Raw genomic sequence first — 16,444 nt, 5'->3', positions numbered from 1 at the left:
TGTAGCCAGATCAGCCTTGGCAATAAAGATCCCATGTTGCTGGACCTCCTTGCCACCATGGCTACTCAGTTCATAGGTCCCTTGTAGATGTGCTGGAGTGACTGAAGAGAGAGGCAGACTCAGGGCCACAGGACAGATCATCTCATCCATAGGTTGTTGAATGTCTCTTTTATGTGGCTATTTTCTGATAAAATTAATATCAGATACAATGATAAATGTGCTTTGTATCTACTCCCATAGGTTTATTCACATGCATTCTCCCTAGAGCTCTTTGTAACTGATTATGCAGTCTTTTTTTCTAGGGTCCTGACCAATAAGACAAGCCATTTGTCACTGCCCAAGAGTGAGTGGATGTCCATACCTCAGACCACCTCTTCCTCAAATGAAGTGAATAACTAAGTGCACTGCTTAAAGCTTTGCCCGCTGAGATTTCCCCTCACTGCTGTTGTTCAGGGCCACCCTTGTGTGAAACTGTAATGTGACAACTGATTTCTTCCAGCTAGTGCCAACATATCACATTGACCCAACTGGGAATCAGGCCTGAGTCCTTTCCTCTTCTCTCATTTTGTCATAAGAGCCCCCACCATGAAGCCATAGGTCCAGGTTGAGGGACAGGCATCAGTACAACTGAGACGGGTGGCAGGGGAGTCTGGACCACCTTTTAATATTATCTTTGTGTGCCTCTACAGCTCTTTGAACCCAGTCACAAATGTAGCCTTTCCACCATGTAATGGATGCCCTTCCTCCTGCCTGACTTTATGACTTGCTGCTTCTGACAATACCCAGCTCAGGTGGTATTTTTTGATTACATGGTCACTTAACGTTCCATGGTCAGGTGCTCAGTTTCTTCTAGGGCCTCATAGCTCTTTTTCCAGTGGAGAAACCAGGAGCTGTTTTTCAAGTAGTAAATAGAGAACGTAGCCTTGCTCCACACCCCAGGGGCTTGTGCTGGGGTTCTGCTATTGCGATTTTCTACAGACTCCAAGCAGCACTTACCCTACACAGATACCTCTGTGTATAATCAAATGGCCCAAATGACAGGGAAGCTTGTACTACAGCCTGAAACTACTACAGAGTCCTGTCTCAAGGATACCTTTCAGGCCAAGACAATATACACCGGTAAGCTATATTCTGCCACTAAATTCCAAACAGGTCCACCATGTGTTATACTCCTTTCTTAATTGGAGGTGTGAAATGAAACAAGCTTTCCTTCAGGAGATGTCCTGGAGTGCCTCAGACCACTAACTCCTAGAAACTTCACTTTTGTGGGAGGCCCTTGAATCTTCCTGGGTTTATCTCCTGCCCTCTGGCTCATCAAGTTGCTACAATAACAGGATATTAAAGGGACGCAGACTCCTCTTCCCAGGAGGTTCCTCTACTCCTACATAACATGTGGGAGCAACTCCTGTGTAATTGTGGGAGCAAAGAGAGATGTGTTTAGAGATGCTCTGCTGAAACACTCCGGGAACATCCAAGAGTCATGTAGCATTCGGTACATCAGGGGAGGGGTGATGTGACTCCATCTGTCTCCAGAACCTGAGCATAGGCCTGGTTCCATTTAAATGTCCCTTTTCTCTCAGAGTGATGCACTGTGTGCACTGCTGAGTCCTGTCTTAAAAGTGGTATTAAAGGTGAGGTTCTCGGTCTGGTCCCGTGGCCGAGTGGTTAGGTTCGCGCACTCCACCGCGGCAGCCAGGGTTCCGGTTCAGATCCTGGGCGTGGACATGGCACTGCTCATCAAGCTACGCTGAGGCAGTGTCCTGCATGCCACAACCAGAAGGACCCACAACTAAGAACGTACAACTATGTACCAAGGGGCTTTGGGGAGAAAAAGGAAATAAATAAAATCTTTTTTTTTTTTTTAATGTGAGGTTCTCAACAAAATGACAAAATCCAGCCCTAGCCTCCAGGCCCTGTCCTTCTCTGTCTCCCTGTAACCTTCAGCGCTAGCCCCCCACACCCTCAGGCAGTAGGCTTTGGAAAGTTGATGATTCTGCACTTCCAGAATCCAGGAGCCTGTCCACCTTCTACAGTGATGGGGACCAGCAAGGATCTTTCATCTTGGTTATACCCAAGGGATCAACCGAGGATGGCACATACAGTGTCACACGTGGCAGCAAAATTAGAAGGAAAGTTTGGGCTGAAATCATTAGTTCCATTTTGCCATAGACACAAGGAAATTCAGAGCTCCATGACTCTTTAGCTGAGTAGAATAGGATTTGTGATAATACAGAGGGAATCTTGAGGGTACCAGCCCAGAAGCCATGAGGAATTGGTGTGGGCTCAGCTGGTCTCTTCCTGCCTTTGGCTCAGTTAGCCTCTGACTGGCTTCTGTCCAGAGAGAATTGGGAGGTACCTAAGGATGCATATTTAATTCAAACACCCTCTTCCTTCCCCATGAATTCAATTTAACAAATATTTGCCAAGTGACTACAAGTTAACACCTAGTGCTCTAGACTTAGAAAGTATAAATGTAATTGGTAAACAAGCACTATAGAAGATTAAAAAAGAGAGAGAGAGAGAAAGAAAGAATAATGCTTCCTTAGTAGTAGGGAATTATAGGGGAAATATAAATTATAACCACCATGGAATTAATTGATTATCACTGGTTGCCACTAATGTGTTGAAGAGTGAAAATGACAGGCTCAGGTCAGCCAATTAGCAGATCAGGGCATGGTGAAAAAATCCGAAGGCCTCTTTGGCAATGTTTGAGGAGAACCCCATCTCCTGCAGTTGGAGGGCAGATCATGACAAAGACCAGAGATAGGAATTAGTTGCAAAAGTAGTAGAACTTATGAGAAGGATGAATTTGCAGTCTCAGCAAATCTCTCACATCAAAATCATGGCCTGACAGGGAAGGAGTATGATCTTGAGATATAGGACAGGGAAATCTGGGTGGATGTGCTTGAGAACCTTGAACTCCCTCAAGATCCCTCTGCACTCTGGGCCTAAGGAAGTGGCCCGCATCTCCTATCCCACCCTGCTTTGCCGGGGAATAGCAGTTTTCTCTTAGCTGGAGATCATGCAGAGGCCTCACAAGGTGTACACTTTGAAAGATGATGCTTGCCTTCCTCAAGGTTTGCCTGAACCTCCCTCATGAATTCTAGGCCTATAACTAGGATCAGATCTCAACATGGTCCAGTTAGGGAAATACTGGCCATGCTTCAGCAATAAAAATGTTATTCACCAAAAAGTTGCAGTACTTGGATAAAATAATACTGGTAGGAAAGGAGAGAACATACTTGGAGTGGCTATTGAGGGTGCTGCACTGGAGGGAGGTTGGAATATAAGGCTGAATAAGGGAGAATTTATTGATACAGTGACTTAGGGTTTAATATCCAGGCATAAATGCTTGGAGCTGGTCTAATATGTTGTCTAGATGGCTCTTTGAAACTTGGAAACAATGATGACTGACAATAAATAAAGTGGAGAAACTGGAACTGCCTTGGCAGAGTATTGAAGAAGTGGTCAAAGAATTGGGGAAATGGGTATGCTACAAGGGACTTACTACATAAGACTGAAAGCCTGTTGACTGATTATGGTCGCCGGAAAAGCCTAGAGGATACTTGCTAACAAGAGCAATGAGAAACATGCTAGAGACAGGCGTACTGGCATCATTGGGAAGCTCAGTGGTGGCTGTCCTTTGTAGGCCAGGCTTGATGGTAGAGAAGACTGCTATGGAACCTGGCTCCCTAGTGTTCGTATAGATGATAAGATTCCAGAATAGCAGAGTACAACTGATGACATTAATTATCGAAGGCAAAGGTAGACATAATTACTGTAAGGCAGCCAGGGACCTGACTCAGAAGTACCTGGATATTCTAGGTTTACAGAATTAAAGTCTCCTTTAAGTTAACTCGCCTGCTCTCTGTCACAATAATCTAAAACAGCCTTGATTGCTGGGACATTTCACAGAAAATCACACTGGTCTACTATATTTATGACTTTATGCTATTTGGACCTGATGGATGAGAAAGTGGCAAGTATGATGCATGCATGCATGTCAGAGGGTGGAGAATAAACTCCGCTAAGAATAAGGGGGCTTCTACACTGGGGAAATTTTTAGGTACCCAGTGGTTTGAGGCATGCTAAGATATTCCTTTCAAGGGAAAGAAAAGTTATTACTCCTCCCACTTCCTACCACTAAGAAAGAGACAGAGCACTTGGTAGGGCTCCTTGGAGTTTGAAGATAATACGTGCCATAACAGAGGAGACTTGGTGAGAGGGAGCCCTGATTACATGGTGGGTCTGGCAGTACTCAGCTCATGATGGGCAGCCGTGGTCATATCCCTTCATGATCCATAGTCCCGTGCTCAGCCTCTCTCTAAGCTTATTGAGCTACTGGTGCTACTGAATAACTGATTTTTCAGTAGCACATACTGATGCTGAGCCCTGAAAATGATGCCAACTCTTGAGAATACCAACTAGCAGTAGCAAGTTGGTTACACTGAAATACTTTCACTCTGGAAGGGTAGCAATTCACTCTTATTGGGATCAATATGAAATCAGCACATATTTTGGGTGTGGGTTTGCATTCCTGGCCTATAGCACTTAGCCAGCACCACCATTAAAGAGTGTCTGATTTATTGTCATGGGATCCACATAACATTTCCTTGGATTAAGTATTTCTTTTTACAGTGAAAGAGTATGACAAGAGCACATGATCATGAGTTTTACTGGTCTTAGCATAGATTTTATCAGTCAGAAGTTCCCAACCTAAGAGATCATTGGAATGAAGGGGACAATTTAGGGATGACACTCTTCACGGTTGGGATGCTATGCTTTAAGATAAGCAGTATACTTTGAGCCAATGGTCATTATATGGTTCTGTACCCCTCATAGGTAAAATACACAGAGCTGGGAACCAAGAGGTGTAACTTGGAGTGGCCTTTCTCACTATAACTCCCAGCATTTGACTTAGGGAATTTATAATTCCCATTCTTCCAAAGTTGCTACACCTGATTCCTGAGCCTTTCGGGTGCTTCTACCAAGGTCACTGAAAGGATTCTGCTAAAGCTATGTCACCCTTCCCACTCCTTTACTACTGCTTCCTAAGAACACATATCAAATAAACTATCTGTACCCTAGTCTTTATCTCAGGGTCTGCTTTTAAGGGAACCAAACTAAGACAACTGGTACCAGGAATTGCCCTAGCAAGTAGAGCTTAAGGTTGATATTCCAGAACATTCACTGATACCCAGGACCCCACTGATGGTTGTAAGTGAGATGGTGAGTAAGGTGGATTCCCCAAAGTTAACCTTGAGACAAGGATTTGTGTGAAAGTGACTTATTAGGAAGTGTTCCCATGAAAAAAACAGTAGGGAAGATAGAAAGTGGGACCAGCACAGGAATGAGGCCAATTAAAGTCTCAAGAGGGCAACTTTGTGTCAACCCTGTAAGGGGCTTACCATTAGCATTTGGAGGGCAGCTTCAGGTGAGGGGTAGAGGTGATCATGATGTGTGCCCACTGGAAAATTAAGACCGTCCTCTCTCCTCCTCCTTAGGACTCAAAGGATCCATTTCATGAAGCACTGCCTCATCATACATCCAACTGCTAATGGGTCTGAGGATGCCTCTTTACAGGATGCCAAGAGAATCTGAGACCCTTCTCAGAATCTTCTCACTCTTCTGCCTGTGAGTTCCAGCCTGGACCAGGTGGTGCTTGCTAGTGATGCTTGAGTGCTTTTCAGAACACTTGGAGATTCAGGTAGCTTCAAGAACAGTTTTAGTCTACAAATAAAGTGTGAACTAGGAGCTCAGAAGAAAAATGTGTGGACTGAATTAAGATTTTGATAATGCTCATGTGTTTCTAGCTATAGGAGAATCAATATCTTCCTGGTGGGAAGAGTGATGCTAGTAGATGTTATTTATCTAATGATCAAAGGTGCCTAAAGAAGGAACTGAGGATGTTGAGCAGGGAAAAGAGCAGACCAAAGTGGGATGGGTGGGTATGACAGAGCTGCGTTATCATTTGAAGGACTGGCACAGGGAAGAAAGAACTGATCAATAGTGCTTCTTAGATAGTTATAAGACCAATGGGAAAGAGCTATGGGGAGACATTTTTCAGCTCAATTTAAGAAAGTATTTTCAAATACCCAGAGCTATCCATAGATGAAATATACTGCCATAAAAAATAGTGAATTTCTTAACCCTAGAGTTATTCAGACAGAGGATGGAAGATCATTTTGCAGGAATAGTGTGGAAAAAATTCAAACATCAAATGGGGGTTAAAGTAGATGATACTTCCGACCCTGAAATATGATTGTTCCTGTCCTTGATGAAAATAAAGACGAACTTCAGGAAAACCAAGAGAACTCTCAACAGTCAGGGTCAGAGCAAAAGCCAGATGATTAAATGCTTAGGGATGGGATTAAACTAATCACTGCTTCTAAGCCAAGTCATATTAGAAGAATATGTGCTCCTATACTTGTAACCAGCCTTATTTATGACAAATTATTTTGCTGAAACAAAATGCTTTTTGTTTCAGTTGAATTTAAGTGCAATCACAATTTACTTAAAGAGCCTTCTGGGAACAAATTCCTCTTAGAGTCAAACTGGCCAAAGTGGAAAGAAAATATTTACAGTACTGAGATGTTTCCTTTAAAGCTTGACAAGATAGAGTATAGTATACCGAAACCCAGACACGGGTGTGCAGTGTGCAGACCAGAGATGTCTCTAGGTATTTTCCACGTCTCTGAGTATAAATGGGGATAAACGGAGATTTAGAAAATTTGAGAAGTCACAAAAAGATATACCACTGTAGTCTAAAGGGCCACACGTGGCACCTATATAGAGAGTCAAACCCTAGCTATGAACTCTGTTCCCACATGTGACCTCAGAAGTCTCTTGGATAAATATCTTCAGGAGAAATGGCTGGATCATAAGGAGGTATATACTTAACTTTCTAAGATTGGGGAACTATATCACAATGTCTTCATTTTAAAATTAATCTTGAAATCAGATAGCCTTTGTTCTCCAACTTTGTTCTTTTTTAAAGTTGTTTTGGTAATTCTCAGTCATTTGCACTTCCACATGAATTTCAGAATCAGTTCATCAATTCCTAGAAAAAAAGCCAGCTGGGATTGCATTGAATTTATAAATCAATTTGGGGAAAATTGACATCCTAACAATATTGAGGCTTCTAATCCATGAACAAGTTATATCTCTCAACTTATTTAAGTTTTTAAAAATTTCTTTCAACAAAGTTTTGCAGTTTTCAATGTATAGGGCTTTCATATCTTTTGTGAGGGTATTCAAATCTCTGACTGTAATTGTGGGTTTGTCTACTTCTCGCAGTTCTATCAGTGTTTTTTTTTTTGAGGAAGATCAGCCCTGAGCTAACATCTGCTGCCAATCCTCCTCTCTTTGCTGAGGAAGACTGGCCCTGAGCTGACATCCATGACCATCTTCCTCTACTTTTTATATGTGGGATGCCTACCACAGCATGGCTTGACAAGCGGTGCCATGTCCGCACCCAGGATCCGAACTGGTGAACCCCGGGCTGCCGAAGCAGAACGTGCTAGCTTAATGAATGCGCCACCGGGCCGGCCCCCGTTCTATCAGTTTCTGCTTCATCTATTTGGAAGTAGTGTTATTAGATGCATAAACATTTATGATTGTTATATACTTTTAATGAATTAACCCCTTTATCATCATGAAATGACCTTCTTTATTCCTGGTAATATTCTTTACTTTGAAATCTACTTTGTTTGATATTAATATAGCTCCAGCTCTCTTTTGATTAAATAGCCTGGTGTATCTTTCTCATCTTTTTTCTTTTAACTTACTTGTGTTTTCTATTTAAAATGCATTTCCTGTAGGCAGCACGTAGTTGGATATTGCTTTTAAAGCAATCCAATCTCACAGTCTTCAACTTTTAATTTGAGTGTTTAGACCACTTACATTTGAATTTGGACTGAAAGTTAGATGATAATGTTAAGATGAATGTGGATTTGACAAGAATATTGGATTGATGTTAACATTTTCTTCAAATTCAGTCAATTTGTCATCCATATTAGCTAAGGAATATTTAAGTGGATTGAATTTTTCTATTGTCTTCTTCCTGCAAATCACTCAAGTGAAAGTGAAATATGTTTATGATTTAACATTCTTATTCTTAGACTTCATGGGCTGCACTTCTGTTTTCATTTTCATTGCAGCATCAACCATGCCCACATCAAAAGAACTTCCTTGAAGATTAAAGTTTCTTAAGTTTGCGGATGAGTTTCATATATTAATTTGGCTGCTTCCTGGTAATAAAGAGAATGCCCCTGTAACTCCCCTGTGAGGCATCTTCAAATTGGACTGCAGGCATGAGTAACCCTGAGAAGGATTCCTCTGGAGAGCTAATTCCACTTCTGGTGTATAAATTCATGTCTGCTTCAACCACCCAAGTGGCGCTTCTCTGAACTGAGTGTGTTTTCCTAGCCTTATCTTTGTTTTTCCACTTCTTGGTCCCTTTAGGCTGGGACCAAGAAGTGGATAAAATGGTGGGAGGAGAGTGGAGTCAAATTGGAAGTGAGGTGGTGCGGGGTGGAGAGAAGGCATAAAGAACAATGTACACGGATCCATGGAGTTGTGACATGGACGTATGCATGGGCAACTGAGAAGGTTAGAGGGGCAGGGTGTCAGGCATGGTGAGTGAAGTGATGTGATGTGAGATAATAGAAAGGAAAATTGGAGTCTGCAGGAAATTCCTCATTGTTGGTTTTATGCGTGTTGGCATGACTATGAGATATCTGGGGTCACAGTAGACACAAGAAAGATGGAGGAGGAAAGAAGATGTGGTCTGCTAATAATTCCAATAATTCATTCCTCAACCTTTCACTTAGTGATAGTATGCTGTCATTTGACAACTTATTTACATGCTAGGGAAATAATGGTTCATCTAGGAAGCTAATAATGATCAGTTAGCATCATGCTTCCTGGTATTTGGTAGAGCGAGGGTAGGCAAGAGAAACCAATTCTCAGTCCCCATTCAAGTTTTGCCAATAATCCCAATAATGTCCTTTATAACAAAAGGATGCAGTTCCAGAATTACTCATTGCATTTAGTTGTCATATCTCTTAAATCATGTAGAAAACAAAAAGTGCAGTTATAAACCTCTGATACAATAATACCAGCTCTTATAATTGTCCATGTGTGTACTTTTGTTGAGATTTTTATTTCTCCATACAGCTTTGAGTTACTGTCTAGTGACCTTTCATTTCACCTAGCAGGATTCCCTTGAGCGTTTTTTTGCAGAGTAGGTCTAGTGTTCACGAACTCCCTCAGCTTTTGTTTATCTGGGAATGTTTTAATTTCACCCTTACTTTTGAAGGACGGTTTTGTCAGATATAGGATTCTTGGTTGACAAGTGTTTTCTTTTAGCACTTTGAATATATTGGCCCACTGTCTTCTAGCCTCCGAAGTTTCTGATAAGAAATCTTCTGATGATCTTATTGATGATCCCTTGTATGTGTGTCCTTTCTCTCTTGCTACTTTCAAGATTCTCTCTTTGTCTTTTGAAAAGTTGGATGATAACATGTCTCTGGATGAGTGTCTTTGAGTTCACCTTACTTGGAGTTCATTGAACTCCTTGGATGTTTATAATCTTATCTTTCATCAAATATGGGATGTTTTCAGCCATTATTTCTTCAAATATTCTCTCTGTCTCTTTCTCTCTCTTCTTCTAAGACTTCCATGATCCATATGTTAGTCTGCTTGTTGATGCCCCACAGTTCCTTTAGGTTCTGTTCACTTTTCTTCAATCTTTTTTTTTTCCTGTTCCTCAGACTTGATAATTTCCATTATCTTATCTTGAAGTTCATGGATCCTTTCTTTTGCCTGCTCAAATCTGTTTTTGAATCCCTCTGGTCAATTTTCATTTCAGTTATTGTACTTTTCAGCTCCAGGATTTTTATTTTGGTTTCTTTTTAGGTTTTCTACCTCTTTATTGATATTTCCATTTCATTCACACATTGTTTCTTGACTTTCTTTTCATCTTCCTTTAGTTCTTTAAGCATCCTTATCACACTTGTTTTAAGGTCTTTGTCTAGAGATTCAGAGAAGATGTGAAGACAGCATAGTTGACTTCCCAGGGTTCTGACATCCCCTTCTCTGCCTTCTTTGCCACTGCTCTGTACCACCTCTCTAGAGTTACTTCCTTCTTAGCTTTTGAGTACTTAGTGCCATCTTTCTCACTGTCCCCTTCCCTAATAACCTTAGAAAGGGTCTGATGTTAGTCATTTAAATAAAATTTCATTTTTATTCACTTCTTTCCAAACCTGATGATCATTCTCCTCAACTTTAAGCAATAACTATTCTGATTTCTAATTCGTTGTGCCTATCAAAAAGAAAGTAATCTGATTCTAGCTATTTGTGCTTATTGTAAATAGTTGATGTTATTCTTTAGGGTAAATTATTTTTAGCCACTGTGTTACTTCAATGAGACATTTTCATTTTTAGCCTTTTATTTATAAATGATGAACTGTTTTGTCCTCAACTTAGTTTGGATTGCCCCAAAAGCAGACCCTGAGACCAAAATGTGGGTGTAAGTAGTTTCCTCGGGAGGTGAACCAGGGGAGAATGATGAGGGAGTGGGGAATGAGACAAGGAAGGGAGAAAAGCCAATAAAGGATGAGTTTAAGAGTCAACTATCACTGTGGGCTAGTCCCCACTGCTGGGCACCCTCTGAGACATTGTATAGAATACACCCCAGCACTGTTCCATCAAGGGACAAGCAGCTGGAGTACTGATACACCAACTCCCATCCCTCTTTGATGTGGGTTGCTCTACAGGCACTAACTGCCCCCATGTGCAGAACCCACTACTGTGGCCAGATAAAGCCCTTAGGAAGGGAGACATAGGTGCTCGAGTTAGGAAGCATTCAGTGTGTATGGAAATTGTCCACTGAAGATGCTTGTGACTTCTATGTGGGCCAAAGGGGTATCCACAGAGTCTGCCACTTATCCTAACTTTCAGGCACCAAGGGTCTAAAACTCGTTGTATGAGAAATAATAGTTACTATCCTGGCACATATCTGTGGAAGGTTGAGTTGTATGAATGCAGGTAGATCAGATCTAGGGACGAGGATCTGAGGGTAGAATGAGGACCCTAAAGGCTAGTCTTTCCCCTCAAACATCTCTGGCTCCAAGGTGGTCTTTCTCTGTTGTGCAAAAGACTGGGGTTCAATTTCTGCTCATGGACTACCTATGTGTTCTCCAAGCATTTTCATTCAATCTCTCTAACTCTTGGATTCCTCAACTACAGAATTAATTAAAGATGAAAACTCAGGCTTACAGAAATGTTTAGGAGATAGTGCACATGAAAGCATTTAGAAGTGTGCTCAAAATGCATTTTTCTTTCCTTTCTTACAGCCCTCTTCCTTCCTGTCTTTAGCTCCTTCCTTTTTCCCAAGAATCTCAAGCATACATTTTGTTTTCTAGCAAAGCTGACATTATTTTAGCTGGTTTTAACAATAGTTTCATATCACAAGCACACTTCTGATGTCTTTTTATTATTTCTTGCAGGGAAGGTTTTGAACCAGAGTATGTATTTGGAGCACAGGCTCATCATTAGTAGAGGTATTGTAACATGGTGACCCCAGAGCCACATGGTGCCTTCACATCAAGAGGCAAGCCTGACTCTGGGCTTATGCCCCTCAGAGGTGGTGGTAGTAGCCAGCCACATGATATTCTTGCTGGTGATGTAGCTGGCATCTGGAGAGCACAGGAAGGACGCCAGTCCTGCACAGTCCTCAGGCCACCCCACTGTATGGAAAGAAGAGATGGGGCTGAGAGTGATGATGCCTTGCTATGAGCCCTGGACTCCTGTGGGGTGCTGTGAAGTCAAGACCCCCATGAAGACGATTGAAAGGCTGCAAGTGGAGATATGTGGGCTTTGCAGGGACTTTTAATCATCTCAGGGCTAGGCAGATCATCAGATCTCAGAAAGAGGAGTGGGTTTCAGCCTGCAGAGGGATGGCATGTAATCTTTTATCCATCATGGATGTTCTGAGGTTACGTTAATCCAGATCTAGAAAGGATACTGCCTCATCCACAATCTACCTCTGTATTCCATGGAGTCCCTACATTTGGACTCAGTCCCAAAAGGCTGAGTCCTCAAATAGCTGAAGGAAAGGTCAAAAGGTTAGTGCTGCTCATACAGATGGCTCCACATCATACAGACCTGTGTCTTTGTGGAAAGGCTGCTGGAGCATGCTCTGAGCTGGTCCCTCACAGAGGGCTGAAGTTCTGATTTTTCTGCTGATACCAAAGGCCACGGACCAGAACATCGGAACGAGAGACCACACAGGTCCAGGTCTGAGAGTCCAGGTCTCTGTGGGGCATGACCTGGCAGGGAAAGGCATCCTAGCACCCAGTGGGGCAGGAGCAGGAGCTGTCCTTGGTCCTTACCACTTGCCTGAAGTCTGTGTCAGTGACTCCTGGCACCAGACAATTCACCTGGCTGTTCTCTGGTGCCAGGTCCACGCCAGGATCTTGGTGAGTCCCAGAAGGGTTGTTTTACTGACATTGTAGGCCTCTAGTTTCTGTGAAAAGAAAGGGAAGTAGATGACATATATGGAGAGGAGAGTTTCAATTGAATTTCTAAGCCTGTGTCTAGAAATATATCCCTTCAGCAGCAGCTGCAGAGGTCACTGGTAATGTTATAAGGGAAGGTGAAAAGGCTGCCATGCATGTCCTTTCTGGAGAAGGAAGATCTGAGCCAGGCATTGGTCAAATATGTAGGTGTGTCCCACCTAGCAATGGCCTGTCCTGAACCTCTCCACTTTTCTTGGCAAATGGTACTATGTCCTTTCTCCTAATCTAGAGCCATAGTTCATACTTATAGCTTCTGGGCCATACATCCTGAATGAGGAAACCAAGATCACAGAGCTTCTCCTGGGAAGAGAAAGAAGGGGTAAATATAGGTGGAGCCACATAGGAATGGGACAAATACAGACAGCCAGCGCCTGGACAGAAGTGGAGACTGTGAATCACGACAGTGAGCAAGAGGAGTTTAGGTCAGGATTAGAGTCCTCTCCTAACCTCCTCCAGCCTGTCACCTCTGTCCTAGAGCATCCTGAGGTCCAGGACCACCTTTTTGTTTTTATGCTATACTTGGGCACTCAATATTCACTAAGGAGTACTAGTATGGACACTTTTATGAAATATAGCCAACATTTGCCTTTATTCTAGACTGTTGATCTCTTTTCTGGCTTGAGGGTGTTCTACACCAGATACACTTATGAGTAATATTATAAGTACTTCCCAGTGGATCCTTTGGAATCTCAGTTCCAGAAGTTCCATGTTTCCCCAGCTCTGCCCCCAAATCCTCTGGAAAAAATTCCCTCAAGGATCCTCAATGTGTCCTCATCTACCAAGTCTAATGACCTTTGTTCAGACTTCACCTCTCTACCCTCCAGTCTCCTGTGACATCAAATATTGTAGACTAAAATTTCCTTTCTGGAATACCTGTTTGGTCCTCTTTAGAAATTTGCATTCCTGCCTCTCTTTTCCCCTCAACTTACTCATTACCTTTCCCTCAGTGTCTGTCTTTTCTTGGCCCACAAATCAAGATGCTTTTTGTTTTGTCCCTCAGGTGTTTTCTCTTCATGCTCTCTTTTAATGTAGAAAGAAGATGAAATAATTATAGTGAACAATCATATGATTTTCTCCCTTACTTCCTGAATAAGGACAAAAGTCCTTATCACAATATTCAAAGCTGTCCACAATGTCCAGCCTTGTCTCTGACCTCTTCCCTTCACTCACCCATGGTTCTGTGCAATATGCATGAAACGGGGACTATGGGGAAGATTAGGGAGGATGTGGCTGGTCCAAGAGGTAGGAGGCTTGAGAGATAAGAGTTGAGTGGGACTGGGAAACACCACTACTCTTGTTTTGGGCAGGCCATGGGGTGCTTCTGAGTGGTCAACCTGGACTTCCGTGCCCTGAGCTGCTGCAGGCCAAGAGAGACCACTTCCAGTTCCCCAATTCCACGATACTTGTAGGGAATCTAGGCCTTCTGGTTGTGAGGATCCCTCTTCTCACTTCCACTAGAATCCCTGCCTGGGGCTGGCCCCATGACTGAATGGTTATCTTTGTGCACTCTGCTTCGGTGGCCCAGGGTGTCGCTGGTTGGGATCCTGGACATGGACCTAGCACCACTCATCAAGCCATGCTGAAGTGGCATCCTACAGAGCAGAGCCAGAAGGACCTACAACTAGAATATACAACTATGTACTGAGGAGCTTTGGGGAGAAGAAGAAGGAAAAAAAAAAAAGAATCCATGCCTGATTTTTGGGCACTCTAGAAATCAGGAAATAATGTAAGAAGAAATAATTTTGTTCTCTTTAGTGACCTAGAAATATGAAGTCAAGCTTTCACTGTTCTGGAGAGACCACTTGCATTTCACTAATTCCAGGACAGCTGTGGGGACTCCGGGCACTTCTGTCTGTGGATCCCTTGTCCTGCTTCCAGATTCCCTGGGCACTGGAGATATGAGAGAATGACACTAATGGATAGAATTCTTTTGTTTGTTTAGCTGACCCAGAGTCTGAAAGTCAAACTCTCACAAGCCTGCTTCCCAGTGGGAAGGTCTAAGTCAACATCTGGCCCCTCTCGCTCCAGCTCCCTTGATCCATATTTGACACCAAATGACTCCTTCCCTACCCGCTTCCCTGCCCTCACTCCCTGTTCTCCTTGTGGGGCTGCAGCTGGCTCAGCAGCAGGGCTGGGGCCTTCACACTGACATTCAGGATTTGAAATCAGAGCAAATGAAGGGCAGGGGAGAAGAGACAGTCAGTCCAATGTGTGTTCTCACTGTATTAGCAAATATACTGCATTAGAACATGGGCGTGATGGCTTCTAACAAGGGGAAGTGGGGAGAGTGCCGGCTTTCTTTCATATGCATGGAGGGAGGCATCCTGAAGATGCAGGAATATGGGGATCAGGCTGAGGACTCCGCAGGCAGAAGAGCCTAGAGTCTATGGGGTATCCCCTTGTGTCTCCAAGGGCAGCAGTTGGAAAAGAATGTCCCATCTGAGACTGAAGAGGCACTAGCCAGCTGAGTCTGGGAAAGGCTGGGAAGGGCTGAATTGTGTACCCCCTAAATTTATACGTTGAAGTCCTAACCTCCAGGACCTTGTAATGTGACCTTACTTGGAAATAGGGTCATTACAGACGTAGTAAAGATGAAGTCATGTGGGAGTAGGATGGGCCCAAACCCAATATGAATGGCGTCCTTATAAAAAGGAGAAATTTGGAGGCACACACACATACACACTCACACACTTGGAGAACACCATGTGAAGATGAGGGTAGAGATTGAAGTGATGCTTCTATAAGCCAAGGAACACCAAAGACTGCCGGCAAACCACCAGAAGCTAGGGGAGAGGCATGGAACAGATCCTCTCTCACAACTTCAGAAGAAACCAACCCTGCCAACACCCTGATCTTCGGCTTCTGACCTCCAGAACTGTGAGACAATAAATTTCTGTTGTTTAAGCCACCTGGTTTGTAGTACTTTGTCCAGAAGCCCCAAGAAACTAATGCAGCTGGATTTCAGGGTTATAGCCTTGGGCATTAAGCATCCCTGGGCAAGGAAGGGAGCCATTCTCTCTCTGTGCCCCCAGTTTGTCATGATTATTTGGTTCCACGTTGGACATTCCCTGCAGACTGGGAGCTCCTGGACAGTGGGGACCAGAACTGCAGCTTAGACACTCTTACCTCCAACTCACAGATAGAGAGTTGACTGTGTCTGTGAGAGGAAGGTAGACCTGTGAGAGGTGAGGACCAAACCTGAGTGTGTGAGCCAAGATGGAGAGAGGGTCACACAGATGGTGAGGATGATGTCCAACCTGCCCTGCGCTGGCTTCCCCAGATCTTACCTTGTCCCAGATCTGCTCACTTCTCCCAAAGGTACTTCCCACCACAGGATTGACCCCTGCCACACACACCAGGAAGCTGACACCCCTTCGGTGTTCCAGGGCCTGCGGGGGAGAAAGGGACAAAGAGGACCAGGGTCAGGGAGTGAAAGAAGTTCCCTGCTGCAGTGGGAGGTTGTTCCTGTTTGCAGTCCCTGGGGCAATGCCCAGTCAAATCCAGAAGAAGACCACACCAAGTGAGGATGGAGAGCCATCTCTCTTCATCAGACTCAAAACATCTCACTCTGCCCAGATCTGTGAATCTGTTCAAGCGTATGGAGGGCCTGCAGGGTGACCAATGCCAAGCACATGGTTGGCCTTAAGTCCTGTGCTGGCGCTCTCGATTAGATTATGGTTTTAAAATAGCCACTCTCCCTCACTGTGGCCATCAGCCACACACAGTCCTCAGCCTTCCCCACGTGGCACACAGTTCCCATCACACTCAGCCCTTCCCCATGCAACACTGCCACTGTCTGGTCCATATTCTGCTGCTTCCGGTGCTGACCACCAAGTGGCCCTTCTCCTGGGTCAAATGCTGGG

General features: G+C 43.7%; 1 long non-coding RNA gene across 1 annotated transcript in view; it reads left to right on the top strand.

The window, feature by feature from the left end:
* Positions 1-9,136, top strand: part of LOC139084425 (uncharacterized) — a 48,409-nt gene extending 39,273 nt beyond the window's left edge. Inside the window, exons 2-3 of the long non-coding RNA XR_011541773.1 lie at positions 5,505-5,634; positions 8,160-9,136. This is a non-coding gene — a long non-coding RNA (uncharacterized lncRNA). The remainder of the gene's footprint in view (positions 1-5,504; positions 5,635-8,159) is intronic.
* The last annotated feature ends 7,308 nt before the right edge of the window (positions 9,137-16,444 follow it).

This window comes from Equus przewalskii, chromosome 1, assembly GCF_037783145.1.
Source record: "Equus przewalskii isolate Varuska chromosome 1, EquPr2, whole genome shotgun sequence".
Lineage (NCBI taxonomy): Eukaryota > Metazoa > Chordata > Mammalia > Perissodactyla > Equidae > Equus > Equus przewalskii.
This window is presented reverse-complemented; position numbering and strand designations above follow the sequence as displayed.